Here is a 15,640-nt window from a genome sequence, read left to right on the forward strand (position 1 = left end):
TCAAAGAATTTGATACTGCATTCTAAGACTACACATATATAAATCAAGTTTCATTTCTTGAGAGAGAAGGTGAATGAGAAGGAAGACAAATTAGAGTATGTTACTACTAAGGAATGGATTGTAGATATCTTCATGAAGCCTTTGCCTAAAATACTTTTGAGTGTCTCAGACTGAAGCTGGGGGTGATTGCCCCTCCCGATGAGAACTAAGATGCATCAGTCCGATGAACTTCACAAAGATATCTTGCACTCCAGATTGATGAGTGGTGACTACTACTGAGGGGGAGTAGTCAGTATGGTGGTTCAGATGTTTAGTTGTGAATATTGTTGAGATTTTTCTTTGGCATTACTGTCAAAGGGGGACAGAGGCATGTGAGAAACTGCTATATCCTGTAGAGATTGTTGAGAGTTGTTGGTTGTTGATTTATTTCTAAGAATTGATTATTTTTCATATTCATATGTTTCCATCAATGCCAAAGGGGGAGATTGTTGGATATTGTTGAGATATTTCGTGGAACAATGATGTCAACATATTCTTTTGTGTGTTCCCTTGTTGTAGTCAGGATAAATGAGTTGATTTGGTCAATGTGTTGGAGGTGAGATATTGCAGTTTAATGGGTTTTGAGATAAGTATCTCTAGTTGATTCAACATAAGTTTCAGTGGTCTACATGATGATTTGATCAAGTTGTGAGGTCTATTACTACGGTTATTATTTAGTTATTCATGTTATTCAATGTTTTGGTTTGTGCTTCGCATTGCTCTGGAATTGCAATATCTTTGTGTGCAGATTTGGTAGAGTATTTGGGATGTTCATGTGTGTCCTCAATTCTAATGGTTCATGATTTGGAAATCTACAAGTGAATCTTTCAGGTTGACAGTCAATTATGTTGGTGTTCTTCAGCTTCGGTGAAAAGATGATGATGATTCTAGTAATCTGAGTTGTTGCAGTTGTTGTGGTGCAATTTACATTGCATGTGAATGTTCCTAGATTGTGTTTTATCCATGTTGTTGGTCTGCATTGATCTTTGTACATGTTATTGATCATTTTCTTGATTCGGTAGTGTTCTTCATGTTATGCAACATTTATGGAGTTGTAGCATGTTATGGATGTTCGAGGCATAAATCTTGGAGGTGTTTCATATTTGTGGTATCAATTTGGGTCCAAAATATGTCTTATCTGACATTGTTTTGGTCTATATATGTTGTTGTAGCATGTGAAGTTATTATTTTGTAATTTGTATTGAGGGTTTAGCCAACCTTGAAATATCTAGATTGATGATTTGTATATATACATGTAATATTAATTTGAAAGATGCATCTGCATGTGTGAATATTGTACTCATCACTTAGAAGCAAAAGAGAAGAGTGAAGAACTACAAAAGAGTGTGCGGAAGTGTAATAGCAGAGTTTAAATATATGTGATTAATCAAAACTGTAATCAAGCATTAGGAGATACTATTTTCTCAGTTCATGTAATCCAGATTGTTGTCTGATTCTTTTGTAAGACAATGAGTCTTCCCCAAGGTTGTAGCCCTTATTGTATTTGAGCAATGAGCTCTAGGCAGTGAGCCTAATTGCATGTGCATTCCCCTTTGTAATATATCACTTACTCCTAACAAGATATTATCTCATTGTGGGTAGTTTCCCACCGTGATTTTTCCCTTGATTGAGTTTTCTACGTCAAAAATCTTGGTGTTATGTGTGTTACTGATGTGGTATTAATTTGTGCTTTAACTGTTAATTATTAGATCTTAATTTAAGTTTGAATTGTGTAGATTTTTTGTGCAAACTGATTCATCCCCCTCTCAGTTTGTTGCATTATTACCAACAATCTGGACCAAATAACTAACTAACACATACTTATAGTAGTGACGCCTTAGTTAATTTTTTTACATATCTACAACACATTGTTGCATGTAGTCACTAAGCAACACCCTACTCATTTGAACCAAAAACAAGAGGTAGAACTCCAAACCATCAAGACTATCTATTAAGCTACCTGCATACTGACTCTATCTAAGGCTTACTAGGCTTACATAGATGTTTCTAACTTAGAAACACACTTGTAGTAATAAACACCACTAGCTATTAATCATGCTTTATAAACACTAATTTTGTTTTTATCTTCATTACTGATGACACCTTCTAGTTCCATATTATCTAGCTCATGAACTCTCTCTCTCTCTCTCTCTCTCTCTCTCTCTCTCTCTCTCTCTCTCTCTCTCTCTCTCTCTCCTATTCTCAGGTAAGGGGAAATTATTTTACCATTACTATATTATCATGCAATTATTAATTATACCATGATTCTCTCAGGTTTGAAAAATTTGCTAGTTACAAAATACACAAAACTTCTACACTTATCCTTTCTAGGAATACTTATCCTTTCTACACTTTGTAATTTGTGCTTCAATCCTAGGATTATTTTGAGTTTGAGAATGTATTCGATACCACTATATAGTATCATAATATGTCTTCTACCATTATTTACATACACTTGATCACACTTAAAGGACTAGGTACACTACTAGAAGTTTTGAAGGTACTTCTACCTTAAATTTCTTAGTTTGTTCTCTTCATGAAGCTGGCTACAACTTGGGTTTTCGAGGCATGGGTTCTCTTCTGAGAACATTAATTTATGGATGACCACTATGTCAAACACTTGGTAACCATTTTCAACACACGAATGATACATGAATAAACAAAACAAACAACAGTTCTCTATTGAGTGGGCTTAGCTTGATCATATAGTTCAGTATTCTATCTCATTCTGAGGTTGAAGGCCTTACTATTTTTTATTGAAATTTTTCCTCTTTGAATTTATTCTTTCATGGTCTTGAATTGAAGCTATTACCATAGAATGAAAAAGGAAAGACGAGCCATATAACTGCTAGCACCCAAATCATTCTAAGTTTCTGAAACAATCATGCATTTATGAAAAATTGTTGTCTCATATCTATCTAAAAGTTCATATTATTTTGAATATGCCAATTTGCATTAAATGTGCACTATAGGGCTACTCTCGTGTGTCTAAGCTTCTTCATACAAAGGTTAATTTGGCTATCACCCCGAGAGGAGTGTACTCTAAATTGTTTTGAAGAGCTATATAAAGTTGTAGTAATTTTCATATTAACACAATTCTAGAACAGAATGGTAGTCAAGAAGTCATCACTGTGAATTGTGACTCCTAGGGTATAATTCCTAAATTAAGTTTTCTCCTCGACCCAACTCACTGCTATAGAACTACTAAAATTTAAGAAACCTTATCAAATAGGGTGAGTTACTATTTATTCATGGGGCTCTACTCTAATCTATGGCTGCCTCAAGAACATATTGCATTGCCCTATTATCATTAATGGAGTTTCTTTCAATAAAATTAATGAAGAATCTTCCTTAGTTCTTGCATGGTGAGGAGTAATTTTTGTAGCTCATGCACAAACAAAGATAAGCTTTTCTAATTCTTGCTTAGAATGATATAAACTTCATTTCATACTGTAGTGTCATAAAATTGTGACCCTTGCAATTTTCAACTACATTAGGGTCTTCACATTGGCGAATCGAATCCCTGAGCCTGATCAGAGACCCAAGACTTGCTCAATCCCCAAAATTGCACTTTTTCTACCCTCTGCATGACCTAAACCTACTTTCTGTCCTGAGTTAAGGGCAAGACAGGGGTGTGGTTCCCCTGTCCCCCCTAGGATAGGGGTGTGGTGCCCCTATCCTTGCCCTATCTTAGGGCCCCTTGATTCAAATTATGCATTGAACTTTGCACTTTGAGCAGGAAAACCTCCCCTGTGTCGGTCTGTGATGAAAAATTAGCCTATTAACCCTAATTGACAAATATATAAGTTGCATTTGCCCTCCCATTTTCATAAGTTTTCAAATACATGAGATCACACATTCAAGCAATCAAATATTCAAGAGCATTCAAGCATTCAAGCATCCCTTTCAAGAATTGAGAATCTCAAGTCTCGCTTCAAGGCTAGGTGTGTTGCATTCAAGTCAAGGATTCAACCATTGAAGAGGAGATCTCTTTCAACATTCGATTCTATACAAGCAATTCTATCTACATTCCTATTGCAACCTCCCTTGAGGTGAATTATATTTCAGTCTTTCATTTACATTTACTTGCAAGTACTCTCTTTCATCATTTGGTTAATTCCAAAACTGGGGTTTGACCTAAAGACAAACTCCCAATCCCAACCCCTTTTCCTCTCTTTTCTGTGTGTAGGTTGTAGGTATGCAACTATATTTGCAGATTCAGACTCCATTTGCAGAGGTGGGAAAACCCTTTTCATTTCGTGAATTTTTCGGAGGACCGTGTGCACTTTCAACACGGTCCCGACAAATTTTCCTCAAATTTGCAGAGTAGCTTTATCTCGACATATCATAACCAGATCCAGGTGCAAAACTTCATCCCACACTTCTATTTTGAGTTATAATCAGTTCTTTGCTACTTTTACACTTAGTCTTGAAACACATAATTCAACCATCTTTCCATTCCTAAAAGAGGGGTTAGCTTTTCATTTCCACATCATTATCAATTCATTATCATTCAATCTCTTTCTTTAGAGATTGGATCTAGTGAATTTCCCCGCCTCTTTTAATGTAATGTGGGAGAAGTGTTTGAAGGGAAATCTGTAGTGAAACTTTCATCTCTCCTCGGAGGGAAGAAGAGCTTTCCTCTTGATCTCTCCATCATTCACTTTTCACCATCTTACATTTTGGTGAACCCGACATCTTGCATGCTTTCCTTTGAAAATCATTGCATATTTTTTTCATTTACAAGTTTAATTTTTCTGCAAACTTAGTGGTTAATTCATTTAAAACCCTAGTTTTTAAAATTGAAATTGAACTTGTGTTTTTTCAAAATTGCTTGTTATTGTCTTAGATCTAAAAATTGCTTTCTTTGTCAAATTCAATTTTGTCATTGTCTTGTTCAATTTACAATTCACAAAATTAAGTGGTTAATTGTCAAAACCCTAATTTTCAAAAATCATCTTGAACTTGTGCAAAAATTGAATTACCATTTAATTTTCAGATTTCTGACTGTTTTCAGACTTATTCTCTTTCCTAAAATTCAAATTTTCAATTTCCCTCCTTTTTCAAAATTCAAAATTTTAAAATTTAAGTGGTTAGGTCCTAAAACCCTTATTTTCAAATTTAATTGGATTTTGAGCAAATTTCAATCAATTTCAGTTTTCTAAATATTTTTCAAGGTGTCCCTATCCATTAGTTTTGACCTTTTTCAAATTTGCAGTTCAATTCCTCATTTTTCTCAAAATCCTAATAGGGTCCTATTTTCACATTTAAACCTTAATTTCGCCTATCTAGAGACGTAAAAGCCACCATTTTTGGGGGGTTATCTTTAAAATCATCGTAACTTTCATCCCTGAAAATTTCAAAAAAAGTTGGTCGGACCATGTGCACTTTCAACATGGTCCTCAACTTTTTTCCCAAAATTTTGGGAGACTGTTATGACTGTATTCAATAGCTTAAATCCAAAAATTGGCTGATTTTGTTGATTTTTTATCTCTCTAAAATCAAAAATACTTTCAAAATTCAACATTTCAAATTTCAGGACAAATTTTTAAATTAAGTGATTAAATATAATCTGCCCTGATTTTTATTTTTTTTATTTTATCAATTTTAAGATTAAGTGGTATCCCCTTGGCCTTAATTTTAAAATTCCAATTTTCTTTCATTTATCATAAAATTGTTTTTGGAAACTATGTCATTCTCTCTTTTCAACAAAGTTCAAATTGTCTAATCATTGTTTTCTTCAATTTTACATTATTCAATTTTTGTCAACTTTGTTCCTATAATTCAAAATTTAAATTTTCCCTCTAGTGAGTTTTACCACTATTAGCCCTACTTATCCTATCCCTGTTAAATGAAGCATTAGAATTAAGGCTTCCCAAGGTTTAATTACCGAGGAGATGGAGCCTAATTTGGGTGACTTCTTTAATGAGGATAATGCTAATTCTTCCCATCCTAATCATGTCCCTATCTATCCAATTGATGAATCCCATGATGAAGAAGAAGCGTTAACTAGAGTTTCCATAGATCAACTTTCAAAACTGGACAATCAATTTGATAATTTCCAACAATGGATGTCCCAAGAATACCCTAATAGTGAAGCTCTTCCATTAATTGAAGGCCTTAAACCCATGATTCAAAGTGATAAGAAGGGAATTGATATATTGCGTGGTATTGCTCATGTTGTTGATTCTAATGTCATGCCTATAAAGAGTTATGCTAAAACCCTAGGTTATTCACAACCTTCAACACAAGTCAATTCTTCTATTCCTTTGACTACTCTTATGACTAGTGTTCCCACTTTCACCTTGAACATCATGGCTACATCAACTCAAAATGTTATTCCTACAACAATTAGTCATGGGGGAAATCCCTCTTCTTCATTTAATCCTCCATCTTTACCTATGTCTTCAATAAGCATTCCTATTATCCCTCAACCAATTAATGTGACACGAGGGGGAAATTCATTCAACAATTTTATCCCTCCTTTAAGTGTCCCATTTCCTACTCAATCATCACCTATGCCTACTTATCATAATGTTCCACCACTTTATTCTCAATCCATGCCTTCTTTCAATAATATCACATCACCTTCTCAATCAATCATGTCTAACATCAATTCTTCTACCAAAGCGACCATTAACAATCTAGCTCAAATTGTGTCTTCCTTACAACAACAAATTGCTTCCATGAGTCAATCCAAGTTTAGTGTGCCCACATTTGATGTTGTGAGCCCACTTTCTCTTGATATTGTTAAAGTTGTCCCACCTAAGCATGTTGAGGTCCCTCAATTGGGACTCTATAATGGAAAAGGTGATCCTTTAACGCATGTCAAAACATTCCAAACCTTGTGTATTGACTTTGCTTATGATCAAAGATTGCTTGCAAAATTGTTTACAATAACACTAAGAGATAAGGCTTTGCAATGGTATTGCTTGTTGCCTTCCTATTCTATCACTTCTTTTCAACAATTAGCAAATGCTTTCATTCAACAATTTCAAAACAATATTGGTCCTAAAATCACTTTGACTAATTTAATGCATTGTAAACAAGGTGTTAAAGAAAAAGTGATTGATTTCATTGGTAGATATAAGCATTTGTGTGCTCAATTTTCTTTTCCCGTACCTAATAATGATATTCAAAGAATTTTTATTTTTAATTTGCAAAAAGATATTAGGGAAAATCTTCTTTTGTCTTAAATTGCTTCCTTTCCGCAGTTGTGCGCAACACTCCATAATTATCAACGGGTTGTGAGTCAAATGGAGAAATCTACTCCATGGCTCCGAGTGATAAGGGGGAGAGTGTTCAACAACCATTTGCGAAGTTCAAACCAACAAAAGGCTTCATCAAGTTCAATGATACAATCAACAACAACAATGTGAATGCTACAATAGGTGTGCTTCCTATTTCTAAAATTTTCAAAAGAGAAAGACGATTTACTCCTTTGAATGAATCTTTACATAGTATTATGTCTCAGTTGTTACAAAGAAATATTATCAAACTTCCTCCTATAAAACTAGTTGATCCTTCTAAACTTGCATCCCCTTATTTTGATAACAATTTCTTTTGTCAATTTCATCGTCAACCTGGTAATGATACTAAGAAATGTTTTGCATAAAAAAGTAAGATTCAAGATTTGATTGGTAATAATACTATATCTATCATAAGTGTGAAAGATAAGGGAAACAAATCAGTAGCTCCTCCTAATCAAAATCTTAAGATTTTCACTGATCCTTTGCCTTCTCATTTCTCTAACGTGATTGAGATTGAACATACCTCTTTCTCTCCTTTTAACTTCACCTCCATGGCTCTGAATTTGGTGAACATGGTAGAGAAACATGAGACACCTAAGGATCCTTGTATTACATTTGACCCTAGCGAGACCATTAGAGCATCCAATGGCCCTTTATACATAGTTGTGAAGGTTAAGGACATACCTTGTCGTGGTGCTCTCGTTGATCCATCTTGAATGGTTAATATCATCATTGAGGAGTATCTTTTCACTTTACGTTTGCATAAACCAATATATGATGATACTAATGTGGTTGTGAATTTATTTGATGGATTCTCTTGTCCTACAATTGGTTCTATCACCCTTCTTGTTGAAGTTCACACTAAATCTATGGATGTCAACTTTGTTATCATTCCTTCTTCAAAGAAATTCTGTGTGAAGTTGGGCTATCCTTGGCTATCTTCCATGAAGGCTATTGCTTGTCCAATTCATAAGTGTTTGAAATTTCCCCACAATGGAGAAATCATAACTATTAACCATAGCTTATTTCGACCATCCGAAAGAAGCCCTGGTGTCCCTATTGATTTCTTTTTGCCTAAGCAATTTTAGTCTCTTCCGTCAAGGAGAAATGTTGTTTTCCAATCTTATAAAAAATGGAAGAAAGATATGATTTTATCCTCGAGTCAACCTAGATCCCCAACACTTGACATTCCTATCATTCTTGAAGATGAATTTCTTCCCTTAATGGATAGAACTAATCTTCCTCCTAAGGAAGATCCTCAACCTAATCTTATGGATGTAACTATGCCTTCTCCTAAGAAACACAACAGTATTCCTTATAAGGTTAGACATGTACCTCCTTCTCATGATGGACCTAGTCTCCTTACTACACCTAACATTTCTTTTATATATGGCGCAATTCCACTGCCTTCCTCTTATGGAGAGAAAAGGCCTGCCTCTCCTCTTGTTCAACCTAAAAGACCTCAACCTAAACCATCAACTATCAAAGAGGAGAATATTCCTCCTTCAACAAATGTTCCTCCTTCTTCTCAACCTTCTGCTAAGACTCGATGAAATCGTTGTGCGAGAGACCGCCGACGAAGATGTCGTGCTCGAGCTCGCGAAGCTATTCGTCAAAATATTCAATCTCCTAAAACTCCAATAGTTGACATGATTCCCTTTTCTCCTAAACACAATGTTGAACCTAAATCTCCAAAACATAAATTGCAAAAAACATGTGATGGTTTTACTTCTATTCATGTGCAAGTTCCTCTTTTTATAAATCTTGATGAGGAAATAGGTGAAAATCTTATTCATGATGACAATACAACTCCTAATGCTTCTGATAGTGACTATGAATATGTTGATGTTGACAAGAATTTATCAGCTGAATTTTCAAAAGCCCTAATCCTAGCTCCTAGAGTCAAACACATCGACTTACCACATGAGCATAGTCCTTGTTTGGATCTTGTGATAGCTCCATCTGTTGTGCTCAATGTCGCTACTCTGACGTGTTGCCTACCTTCCTGAAATAGCGATCAGCAAGATCGAGAGGTGGATGTCGTGCTAGATTAGCAATATTATAATGTTATGCAATAATATTGATATACACATACATCTACATGTACATATATACACGAGATGCAAATTCATTTCCAAAAGTGCACGTTCACTTCATAGAGCTTGGGATGTACATGTTTTCAAACAACATGTTCGATAGAAATTTTGAGCAACTTGAGGTAATACACATACATGTGTGTGTGAGATTATAATGGTGACATATGTATTTCCATGTAGATTCCCATTTAGTTTTGGCTCACCTTGATGGAACATCTTAAAACAACTACCAAGAAGTAGCATTCTTTTTTGTTAAGTTTGGTTCATGACCTAATTGATACAAGCTTTCCTAATTATTCGGTACATGGGAGATAAAAGAGGGTGTGTAATTGATGTTTATATATGGTAGTGTTGTGACCATTATGATTTTCACTTTGTGACATAAATTATCTAGGTGATGTTATGGATGTGGTGCATATTTTCTAGTGCATTATGCAATCTATAAGTGAAAATTATGTGTATTGCCCTATCATCGACAACACCATTGTGCTAGAGTATATTCAAAGGAAGATGACTTCAAAAACTTCTCTACAAACTCCACTTGTAATATTAGAACAAGCATAAGGAATTTTAGGCACTCAACTCATATATATGCTAGTTTTATTACTATTTACACAAATAGCTTGTTGAAGTTTTGAACGGGATAGTCATTTACATTTGTTGATAGTTAGGCTTATATGGGAAACATTTAAGAAGATGGTGGCTAATAGAATTATGTGATTTGATTCATTTAAGGATGAGGTTAAATTTTATCTCTCACAACTTATAATTTGGTACTTAGTGTGATGCTAGAAATGTGGTAATAGAAATGCATACACATATAATGAGACAATAAAAAATAATTGAAAAGCTTAATTAAAAACTAGATTAGAAATGCAAAACCATAAGTCTTCCTTGAAATGTCCCATTTCCCTCTATTCTTGAGGACCTTGAAGGTGTTGGATTGGTTGGCTCTCAGCGGAGAAATGACCACCAAAGTGGCAACTCAAGAGTTGAGTAGCTATTTGATCATGTTTGACTATGAAAATGATATGAAATGCATGATTTAAGAAACTAGATTAACATGCTATGATTAATCCAAAAGCTAATTAGTAGATAATTGATATGCAAATTTACTATAGTAATGATGCTAAGAATATGAATGCAAGGGTTCCTTATTGCTCCAAAATGGGGGTTATTTATAGGATTTCCAAGGCCAAAGCTGAGGTGGCAGGAATCGACGGTCCATATCTGATCTGAAGATATCAAGGGCCAAGATTGAGGAAGTTGGAGAAGAGATTGGAGGAAGGGTCACTTGTCATCTCTGTGGTAACAAGTGTCAAGGAGCCTTTCTCATGAGAGGGCAAGTCTCCAAGGGAGGAGACTTGTGGCAAAAGTGCCATGTGTCTCAAGGGGAGAATATCCACACCATAGGAGGTTAGGATAAGGAGGTTACGATGTGCAAGATAGGATAGGGTTAGTTAAACCCATGATTAGATAGAATGGGTTAGGTTAGGGGATGGTTAGGTTAGGTGGTTAAAAGTTAGGAGCCATGTGCTCATTTGAATTTATAAATTCATATAACTGGAAAATGATGATTAATCTCAACAAACTTGAGTTTGTTAATCTTAATTAGGGATTAGAAGAATTGATTTATATGGGGGGACATTAATTAATCAAAGGGGGATATGAAATGAACTATATAAATAAATTATGTAGATTTATTTACTAGTAGATGAATAGAGAAATTAATTAAATTGCTTGTGAATTCAATTAATTGGGAAGGGGAATTAATCAAATAACTGCGTATTTAATTATCTTCAAACCATTTTTAGGTGTATACATTTTGCCCCTCTTTGAAGTGACGACGCGTTGGTTCAAAGAAAACTCGATTGATGATGTTGCTGATATTGATTTCGATAGGATGTAGATTCGGTCTTGATTTGATGTGGATTTGATTTCGATATGATACTAATTTGATTTTGAGATGATAAATCTCGATATGATGTGGTTTCAATCTTTGAGATGATAAATCTCGATATGATGCCCCAAATGCTAATTAATAGATATTGATGCAAGGATGCCCCCTCGGGAGATGAATCAGATAATTTCTGAATGTTTTTGAATTTTTCGCGATTTTTTAATTTTTTTGAAATTTTTTGATTTTTCGATTTTTTAATGATTTTCGATTTTTAAAGTCAATCTGATTAATTTCCCGATACGAAAATTGAAAACGCTGCTCTACCAGGTTGATTAGGTGATTAGATGATTAAAAATCAGTGGAATAAAAATCCCACTTAAATGCCCCAGTGTGAGTTTAAAAAGGTGAATTCTTTTTACCACTTTTCATTTGTGCACTTCAGTTGTTTAAAAAAATTGCTCTAGAGGAAGAAATGGCGATCTCGTACCACCAGCATAGGTTCAAGCGAGTTCGACGATACGAGCATCTTCTGGCATACGGTCCACCGATACGTACTTCGAGAAAACCCGACTTTGTTAATTTTTAGTTGATTTTTGAAAAATTTAGCTGTTTGCATAAAAAATCATTTTTTAGCGTTTTCACCAGATGGGTTGGGAAAAAAATTATATTTTTGAGATGGGTTTTTCGATTTACGAAATGGGTTCGTAACATTTTTTGAAAATTTTCAATTCGCATCCCATTTTATTTATTTATTTATGCATGCATTTTAAAAAAAATACATCAATCTTTTTAAAAAATAAAAATGCCGCATTTTGGGGAGGGGGTGCTTTGGGTGCCACCGTAGGGGGGGTGGGGCCGAGCCCAAATTTTTTTTTTTAATTATTTTTTTTAATTTTGATTTTTTCGGTTTTTTTTTTTTTTCAGTTTTTGATTTTACGATTTTGTTTTGATTTTTCAATTTTTGGCGATTTTGCCTTGATTTTTGATTTTTTGATTTTGCTTTGATATTTCAATTTTTGGCGATTTTTCGATATTTTTTTAGTTTTTGATTTTTCGATTTTGCTTTGATTTTTGATTTTTCGAATTTTTTTTTAGTTTTTGATTTTTTCAATTTTGTGTTATTTGTTGAATTTTTATTTTTTTGATTATTGATGAGTTGATTTGATAAAAAAAAATTATTTTTGTTATCAATTTGATTCTATTTTTTTATTTTGATAGGGTAAGATTTGATTAGCAATCTAATTGATAAAATTAGACGCTCTTGATTGATAAATTTGATGATCAGTTTTGATTGTCTTGATGTACGCACAAGATGAGATAGGATTGATAATGACCTCATGATAGATGAGCGTCATTAATAGGGGCCCAACAAGATTTGATAAAAAACTCAATTGAGCAAGATAGATCGATAGATAGATTGATTTGATAGATAAATCAAGAAATTGATATGATGAAATGATTTGATTGTAGGAGCACTTTACTATTCTCTAGTCTCGGGAGTGCTTCCCAAAGACATGGATGTTGATACCCCGCCTTAGCTAGGCAGAGCAAGACCACATTAGTAGGTGTGGTTTATCTTCCCTTCTTGACATGCCCCGACCCTTGATAAACTGGGGATTATTGAGAGCCTTAACAGAGCGTTGGCATAGCGAGCACAACACTTTTCATTTATTGACGGGCAAGATGACGGTGACACCCAAGGATATCCACTGGATATTGCACATCCCTGTGATGGGCGAGTTAGTGTATTACGATCTCAGCGAGCGGGGTGGGACAAATGCACTTTGCCGAGTGTTCGAGGATGATGAGATAGGTGGATATGACATTGCATGGCAGGAGATGCTAGAGCTAGGATATGCCACATTACCTACTATGCTCGCCAGATTCAGTGGAGGTTTCCTTTGTCCTGATCGTAGGTCAAAGAGATTATTTGTTGGATGGGGCCGTCTTCTTGAGCAGATGGTGACACAGGGGACTCGATTTGCATGGGGGTCATGTATGCTGGCGCACTTGTATCATGACCTACACTGAGTTGTGTACTAGAGATCAGCTGCGTTATCAGCAAGGCTGACCGTGCTTCAGATATGGGCCTAGGAGCACCTGCCTATCACACAAACATTGACTGACAAAGATAGACCTGTAGGTAGGCCTTATGTTGACGGGTATCCAGGTATCATTTTCCAACGAAAGCTGGGCAAATTGGAGTACTGGTGATGGACCTTGGATGATATAGATACTGTGATATGGAGACCATATAGGGATTGTGAGATTTGGCCCAAGGATGCAGTGGAGATGTCGTATGTATTCATGACATGATATCTGATTGGATCGACACCCTACGTCATCGAGTGATTCATTTGTACAAAGGTGTTGAGACAGTATGGCAGGATACAGGGGATACCACAGGGTATGACTCATTATGCTCGCAGGAGATTGGATGTGGCTACTTGGGGGCCTTCTATTTCATACGACTAGGCATGTGCAGAGTATCAATCATTGGATCCATTGGATTGGGATTGTCTTCCAGGTGTGATGGATAGCGAGATGATACATGAGTATGTCATGCATTGTACTATACACAGGTTTCTGAGGCTGACATGTCTGGATGAGCCAGAGATAATTTTAGATGAAGATGATGAGAGGCTACGACGCAGAGCTCCTAGACGACGAAGGGATGGTGGGTGGGGAGGAGGTGGGGGTTGAGATGATGGCAGAAATGGAGATGGATATGGAGGAGATGCAAGAGATCATGGTGTTGGAGATGACGATGGAGGAGATGATGATGGGGGGATGGGGGAGATGATGATGGGGGAGATGGCCGAGCAGTGGTAGTGGCAGCGACAGGCACACCAGGAGCTAGCAGTTCTAGATCTACCAGAGATGTATATACAGATTGGATGGCCCGGATGGTCAGACGCAGGAGATTAGGTCCAGGGGATCAAGGGCATCAGGTCCCAGAGCAGGAGGTTCCCCCGGTTGAGTAGGTACCTATGACAATATCACAGGCTGAGCAGCCACAGGCAGAGGCACCTCGACGAATCTTCATTACGATGTCGTCTCATCAGCAGCAAGCTCAGATTACGAACTTACAGGTTCAGGTTCAACAACTAGAGAGTCGACTAGCAGAGAGGGACTCTCAGATGGCTCAGTTGGAGACTCAGATGGCTTCTCTCATAGTCGAGAGAGATGCAACTAGGAATAGGTGTCGGCAAGTCGAGGCACGGGTACAGTTGTCAAGAGAGTCTATTTCAGGGAAGATTGCCCTAAAGATGATGCGCCAGGGGATCCGAGAGGCTGAGTATTACAAGACCTTATACTTTACTGTTGTTCCTGCTAATCGAAGGGCTCTAGGATTTTCATAGCTGAGCAGGAGATTGGGACAGAGCTAGACTGAGAGCCGAGGAGTGATAGGGCCACTTCAAAGAGATCCCCCAGGTGGGGACTCAGGTACAGGGGTACCAGCTGGTGTTACTATACTCGCTGCATCGGGATAGAGTTTCGCTTTGCGGTCCTAGTGGTCACACTGATATGGGACATTGATCCATTCATGTACACACCGTTTGTGATGAGATATTGATGATTCCCATGATGTATATTTGTGATGTATCTCATATATATTGTGATATCATTTTACCTTGGACATTGATCTTGTTTTGATGATATGATATGCAGTCGATCCTATTCGCTCTACATGACCTATGAGATGATGGATGCATTCTATTTGATATATGGTTATGCTGTGCAGTTTACTTTCATGATGTATGCTTTAATTTCTACATGCTTATGGATTCTAGATGATGGATATATGATGATGCAGTATTTACGTGATGTATGCAAATGCAAATATGTATGGTGATTCTTAGAAGTACTATGTGATGTATGTGCAATGCAATGCTTTCTATGTTAATGATATTTTTATGATTTTCTCATGCATGCTCATATGAGATGGATGCAATGCAATGGTGCTACCTTATATGATTTGAGATTAGATGAATTCCATGCAATGATCTAACTAAGTGAATGAATGATTGGATGCTTTATATGAATGATGTCTTAGTATGCAATGGTTACATGAGATGAACTAACTTATCGTGCAGGATGAATGAATTGATTATTTTTATTATTGTCCAATGTACTTAATCACATAATAAAAGAGATAACACCATGTTAGGCTTTAGCCTTGGAAAAGATGAGCGTTGCAATTCCATGCAAAATGAAATGTACATCTACTTTAAAATGCAAATGCAAAAATGAAATGCAATGCAATGATTGGACCGGTCATGGAGTCATTGCTCTATTTCATCATTGAGCCTTTAAAATGTGGGAAGTGAATGCAAACATCAATGGTATAATTG

The sequence above is a fragment of the Cryptomeria japonica genome, chromosome 4, assembly GCF_030272615.1.
Source record: "Cryptomeria japonica chromosome 4, Sugi_1.0, whole genome shotgun sequence".
In the NCBI taxonomy this organism is placed as follows: domain Eukaryota; kingdom Viridiplantae; phylum Streptophyta; class Pinopsida; order Cupressales; family Cupressaceae; genus Cryptomeria; species Cryptomeria japonica.